The sequence below is a fragment of the Penaeus chinensis genome, chromosome 12, assembly GCF_019202785.1.
Source record: "Penaeus chinensis breed Huanghai No. 1 chromosome 12, ASM1920278v2, whole genome shotgun sequence".
Classification (NCBI taxonomy): domain Eukaryota; kingdom Metazoa; phylum Arthropoda; class Malacostraca; order Decapoda; family Penaeidae; genus Penaeus; species Penaeus chinensis.
Genome location: NC_061830.1, coordinates 41,462,102 through 41,469,601, shown reverse-complemented (window position 1 = coordinate 41,469,601; position 7,500 = coordinate 41,462,102). Strand labels below are relative to the sequence as shown.

General features: G+C 33.8%; 1 protein-coding gene across 2 annotated transcripts in view; it reads left to right on the top strand.

Moving 5' to 3' along the window:
* The first annotated feature begins 401 nt into the window (after window positions 1-401).
* LOC125031270 overlaps window positions 402-7,500 on the top strand; it is a 199,063-nt gene continuing 191,964 nt past the window's right edge. For both annotated transcript variants that reach the window (XM_047621933.1, XM_047621934.1), the window contains exon 1: window positions 402-655. The gene's annotated coding sequence lies outside the window, so the exon portion shown is untranslated. The remainder of the gene's footprint in view (window positions 656-7,500) is intronic.

The window sequence follows — 7,500 nt, the reverse complement described above, 5'->3', positions numbered from 1 at the left end:
AGATAAACATGTCTTGTAAGGAAAAACATGTTCTTTTAAACCTTAATGAACTGTGTTCGCTATAAGAAACGATCTTCTTAAAAAGAACAAATCATAAATGGTGTAATTATTGGCAGATAATACAATCAAACAGATAATGCTTAAAACCCCGCTCATGAACTATAAATAGACCAAAGGAAAAGAAAACTAGAAAGCAAAGCCAAACATTTAACATCATCAAAACATGATAAACCAATGCGCAAAAATCCACGATAACTCTGCCCCAGCATCTTCCACGGGACTCAGCTCTCACCGGAGACTCCCCACCAGCGTCTGGCCTATTGTAGATAAACCAGACGATACGCTGAGATAAGCTATCGTGTTATCAGGCTAAAGATAAGTGAGAATCCTCGGCGAGCATGAGCTACTGCGAGTCTGAGGCTACAGGTAGTCTAAGACACTCTCAAAACCGATGGAGGATTGTCCCCAAGCCCGCACGATTACAAGGGAACTACAGTACGTTAATTGGTTGTGCCCGGTACGATGATCAGGATGTTCCTAGTGCTGACCGAGAGTGAAGTGATTTCAGTGTTAGCGGAAGTTCGTTGAAAAGAAAAGTGCTCATTAAACCTTGTGATCCATCTTCTGGTGCGATTCGACCGTCACTGCGTACAAGGTAAGACTGGCTGGGTTTTTGGTAACTCTTTGAGGTAAATTTAGGTGTGATCTTTTCAAGCGTAGGTTTCGTTAGCGATGTCAGAATGTATGAGTGTGTGTGTGTGTGTGTGTGTGTGTGTACATATATAGATATTCGTGTGTATATATATGTACATATATATACAGATACGGGGAAGGATCTGTATAAAGGCCCAGTCAAGTACATGACGTCAACATGGCGCCAATAAGTTCGTCAAACACTGCACCGGTGATGGCACAAATCTGCATATACATACATACATACACACATACACACATAAATATATATATGTGTGTGTGTGTGTGTGTGTTTAAATATATATATATGTGTGTGTGTGTGTCAATATATATATATATATATATATTTATATATATATGCCTTTATATGTATTTATATACATATATAGGTACACACACACACACACACACACACACACACACACACACACACACACACACACACACACACACACACACACACATATATATATATGTGTGTGCGTGTGTGTAACTACATATATATCTGGAAGCTTTACTAACGTCACAATCATCAAGCACATTTATCAATCTATCACAAACAAACGCGTGCGTGCGCACTTCTTTATCTCTCTACTTATCTTGTACCTACGTAAACCACATTGTGTAAAGGACCCTCTCTCTAGCCTCTGCAACCAACCTATTTACCGTGATAAAGCCTCTTTGGATGAGAGAGGATTCCACAGATCAAACGCGTCCAACCATTTCGGATTTGAATGCGGGGCACATTCTAGGTACGGAAGAGTGTGCTATTGCTGTGGTTGGGAACACTTTTTTTCCTTTTTTCTTTTCTTTTTTGAGCTTGAATGATATGGAGATCTGTCATTGGTCTGTACCTATTTTGAGAGCTGAGGGGGCTGGGGGGGGAATTGCAAGGATAATGTTCAAGTCTTATAAATCTAGGTACTGCATCTCTGCCGTGATGAATTGGTAAACGAAAGGGATGGAATCAACTCACTTCAAATAGATAATTATGTGAATAAACAGACAAATAAATTAATAAATAAATGGTAATAAATACTTTTTAAAATTCTAATTCTAACCAACATCCGATGAAGCTCCTTGGCACGTTCCACTTGTACATTTACTTATCTAAAAAGGCCTGAAAGTAAATACCTTTTTGCAATAAAAAAGACCAACTTTAACCCACAGTTTTCCTTTCTTTCTCTCTGCTTCCGTACTCTGTTGTCTTCGATTTCTTCCCGACTCGCTCTGCTCTTTCACGGGATACTTTGAATACTTCAGCAACAATAATCTGCCGTGAGATAGAGAAGGTGGTCTTGGACCGAACTGAACCCCAGATCCGCCCTTGACTTGTATGTCATCCCCCCCCCCCCCAACCCCCATAATCGGACACTTCAGGGCACTTCAGTATCTACTTGTTAAGAGTTAACGTCTGTACCAGTCTTGAGAATGAGACCAGTCATTAGCAACAGTCAACACAACGCAAACACACACACACATACATCGTGTCTACATCAATCTCTCTCTCTATTTAAATAAATAACTAGAAAGACAGATAGATAGATAGATATATGGATAGATGGATAGATACATAGAGATGTGTGTGCGTATGTGTGTGTGTGTGTGTGTGTGTGTGTGTGTGTGTGCATACTTATATATATGTAAATGAGATAGACAGATAGATATAAATATAGATGCGTGTATGTGTTTTCACCCTCTGCTGCGCGTATCACCATGAGCGAACTAATTCTCCACGTTAATAATTTATATTTATTGTATTTCAGTCATCCGTTGGAATAAATCTTTCTGCATGTTATATTTTTTTTAATCAAAATTGAAAGTTGCGAATTATAAGATTTTTATGATCAGTGTCGTTTTTAATCTGATGTGAAAAAATACCATTTATTTTTTATTTATTTTTGCTTTAATATTGTCGTCCATTTCATTATGTAATATATACATTTACTGTTTTTATTTGTCTTTTAGTTTACGATTATTAATTCTTATTATTAATATTGATATTAATCAATATCAATTTTAATTATTAATATTGATATTAATCAATATCAATTTTAATTATTAATATTGATATTAATCAATGTTAATATTAATATCTTTATACGAAGAAAGTCATTAATTTCCTATATTTCTTTTCCTTATATCCTAATTCATTCTTTTGCTTCTCCTTCTCCTTGTTTGTTCGATTTTGTTTTTCCTTTCATTGTTTTTCTCTCTCATCTTTACTAGTTTTTTTTGTTTATTATTACTCTTAATACGATAAAAGGAGCTCTCTTTTCTTATCCTTATTCACTCCTTCATTTCTTCTTACATTTCTTTATTTTTTTTCTCTTTCTCTCATTTTTTTTTCTCTCCCTTCCTTAGTAACTCATTTACTGTCATTTCTCTCCTCTTATCCCTTGTTCCCTCTTTCATTTGTCTTTCTTTTCCTTATCTTTTCCTTAATTTTCTTTTCTCTCTCTCATCCTTACTAAATTATTATTTCCACTTACACTTAATTTACTATAAATACTCTTTATTTTCTTCTTCTTCTCCTTTTTTTCTCTCTCTCATTCCTTATTCCTCCCTTCCTTACTAAAAAGAAATTTATTCTTGCGCTTTACACTATGAAAGGAATTGATTTTCTATCCTTTTTTTCCTTCTTATCCAAATTCGTTTTTTTATTTTCTTCTTATTCTTCTTCTTTTTTATTATTTTCTTTTTCTTTATTTCCTTCTCATTCTTGTCCTTATTTTTATTATTTTCTTTTTCTTTATTTCTTTCTCATTCTTTTTTTTTTCTCTCTCTTTTTCTTACTAAATTATTATTTCTCTCTATTCTTAACACGATGGAGTTTTTTTTTCCTTTTATCCAAATTCGTTCTTTAATTTCTTCTCCTTCTTCTTCTTCTTCGCTTTTATTGTCTTGTTTTTCCTCTCATTCTTTTTCTCTCCCTTCCTTACTAAAATATAATTTATTCTTACTCCTAACACGTATTCGTTCTATAATTCCTTCTCTTTCTTCTTCTTCTTCTTTCTTTTTTTCTCTTTTTCCTTTTTGTCTTCCTTACTAATATATTATTTGTCCTTACACTTAACACGATGAAAGGAACTAATTTTCTATCCTTTTTACCTCTTATCCAAATTCGTTCTTTATTTCCTCCTTCTTTCTCCCTCTTCTTTTTATTCTTTTCCTTCCCCACTTTTTTTTCTCCTCTCGTTCTTTTTCCTTCCCTTCCTTTGATCTCCGCTTTCGCTTCCTGTGAAAGGAAAACTTCTCTGCTTCTCTCTCTCTTCTTCCTCCTTCCTCCTTCCCTTGTTGCTATGGGATTTCTATGGACGCAGTCATTTCTGTTCAATAAGAGTGGGATTACTTTGCTCTGACACTTGGAATTCGGTCCTGTTGGAATGGGAATTGTAATTTATATGAGTGGGAATTCTAGAACGGGTTTCTCGAAGGGGTTTTATATCTTTGTTATGACACTTGGAATTCCTTTTGTAGGAATGCGGATTAGGAACTGGGAATTCTAGAGCAGATGGAATGCCTTTACGATAAGATATAATGATGATAATAATTCTATGGGAATAAAATTGATGTTCTATAAAAGTATGAATTCTCAGAAGACGGGAACGTCGTTAGGAATAGGAATAAAGTTATATAAGTGGGAATTCTGTTCAGTAAGAGTAGGATTCTTACAGGAATTGGAATTCTCTTCAGTGGGGGTAGGAATGTCTGTCTGTAAAAGCAGGAATCCTGTTTTATTTGTTTATGTCTGTTTGTGTGTGTTTGAGTGTATTTTAGTGTGCACGCGTTTGTGTCTAAATATGTATATGTTTGTGTGCGTGTGTATGTACGTGTGTCTATGTATATGTTAAATTTGTGATGACTCATTTCACTTTTATGTATCTTAAATCTAGATCTCTTAATCCCTGCTAATGGTACGAAGCGAGAACACGAAGAGGGGATCAAACGTAACGTGATGAGATAAATCCGTAGACTTATTTTCCATGTGAATTTAGCTCGTGTGTATGCGTATTCACACACACACACACACACACACACACACACACACACACACACACACACACACACACACACACACACACACACACACACACACATACACACACACACACACACATACACACACATACACACACACACACACACACACACACACACACACACACGCACACTCATACATATAATATGTATATATATATGTATATATTTATGTCTACCTATAGATAAACATATATGTATATATGTATATATATATATGTGTATATGTATATATATATATATGTACACACATACACACACACGCGCACGTTCGCACATGAACACATACGCAACACACACACACTTATATATGTATATATGTATATATTTATATATATAAATATATATATATATATATATATATTTATATATATATATATATAGAGAGAGAGAGAGAGAGAGAGAGAGAGAGAGAGAAAGAGAGAGAGAGACAGAAATAGAGACAAAGAGAGAGTGAGAGAGAAAAAAAGAGAAAGAAAGAGAGAGGAAGAAAGAGAGAGTTTGATGGACTTCCTATGTATGGCTGTGGAATGATTGTTTTGTTGTTGTTTTTTTGTCTTTTTTTTTCGCTGGAATATGCTAAGCCCAGTTATTGAAATGTATTATGATTATAGTTTTGTGTTGTGTTATTATTGTAATAATAATAATTATCATTATTATTATTGTAATAATAATAATTATCATTATTATTATTATTATTACTTTTTGTATTAATATTATTATTATTACTGTTTGTATTTATATTATTATTATTATTATTATTATTATCATTATCATTATTACTTTTTGTATTATTACTATTATCATTATTATCATCACCACTCTTATTATCAACATCACCATTGCCGTCATCATTATTGTTGTAGTTGATATTATTTTTATCAACATCATCATCATCATCATGTTTCTCTTCATCTTCATAATTTCATCTTCATCTTCATCTTCATCTTCATCTTCATCTTCATCTTCATCATCATCATCATCACTACTACTATTACCATTACTATCATTATTATCCCATTATGATTACCCTTATCATCATTACTTTTATCATTACTAATTGTATCGATGTTATTGCTACGTTATTCTTATCATTATTATCAAAGTTTACAATGATAACCAATGAACATGGTTATCATTGTAAACTCTTTATTTAACAGGTGTCCTTCACTATAGTTAATAAATAATGACTACTTACAATTTAGACAAATTTAACATAGATGATATTTCCGATACACACTTATCAAGCAAAGTTACTACTATGTTTTCAAAAATTATCTACCACAAAAGGTGTGATCTCCGTTATCTTCGTTATCGTCTGTATGTTTTTTTTCTCCAATATTTGTTTCAAGGTCCGAGAAGCAAGCTGCTTCACTGATAACGCTCATTATTATTGATTTTTTTAGAGCGATAAGATGAAAGCCGTATCGAGTAATCAATCTTGCTCTGCCATTTCTTCTCTCTGTCTGTCTTTATCCACCTGTTTTATCCTTTTTTGTATCCTTTTTCTCTCGTTCTTTCTTTTCTTCTTTCGATATGTATGTTGCTGTTTTTCTTTCGTCGTCTTCTTTATCTCCTTCTTCTTCATCTTCTTTTTCTTTTGACCCAGACTCCCCTTGCGGTATCTATTTCTGTTTGCGAAAGATACCGCTTTCTAAGTATAGCTTTTAGTTTGAGTATTTATAAAACAAAATTATAGAGTGCAACTAAAATCCCTTTAAAGCTTTATTAAGTTTTACAGAAAAAAGAAGACAAATTTAGATAAACCAGTATTCAGTCTACAGTAAACTTCAAGCTTTCATTTTATAGTTTCCTTTACTTTAAGAAAAAAACATATAAAGACCAACCAAAAATCGCAGACATCGAGGAAAACACTTGATTCCTCTTCCTGAACTTTTCGCTCGAACGACTGCCTGGCCGCAAAACCTTGCCCTTGGCTCGGGTTCGCGTGGCTGAAGGCCTTCGTCAAGTGGGGTTAATGAGGTTCAGAGGTTGTAACTCATTCGGGTTTTCTTGCGTGAGATATCTTCATTTTGATTTTAAGAATTTTTCGTAATCTATATTTATCCTGCTTACCCATTTCTTATATCTCTCTATCTGTCTATCTCTCTACACACACATGTATATGTGTGTATGTATATATATATTTATATAGATAGATAGATAGACAGATAAGTATGTATATCCATATGCATATATATATATATATATATATATATATATATATATTATATGCATGTGTGTGAGTGGGTGCATATCTAACTATCTATCTATCAGTCTATTTATTAACCCAATCGGCACGTATGGCAAGAATACATGCCATGCCCACTGTAATACAAGTTTATTTATTGTATTTACACATAGATGGCTCTACAAGTGCGTAGTCACCAAGAAGTCAGTTATTAGTCCTACCTATGTCACCTGTTTACCCTTTTCCTCGACTTTTTGAAAGGGTCTTTTGCATTATTTCATTGTCTTAAATGTTATCGAGATTTTACTAACAATTTAATAATCATAACAGCAATAACAATAATAACCATATAGATATTAACTTGAAAACACATTTTCCCGCCAATTCAAGTAATGGGCAAATCAGGATCGGTGACTAGGGCCTACTGATAGACTCCTTGGCGGCTGAGCACATGTGGAGCCATCTGTATGTAACAAAATTCACAAAAAAACTACAGGAGACAGAGCATAAATCCGAGGCGGTTGGGTGAATCTCTCACTCTCGGAGGTCTGCCTCAGCCACTTCCGTACTTGCTT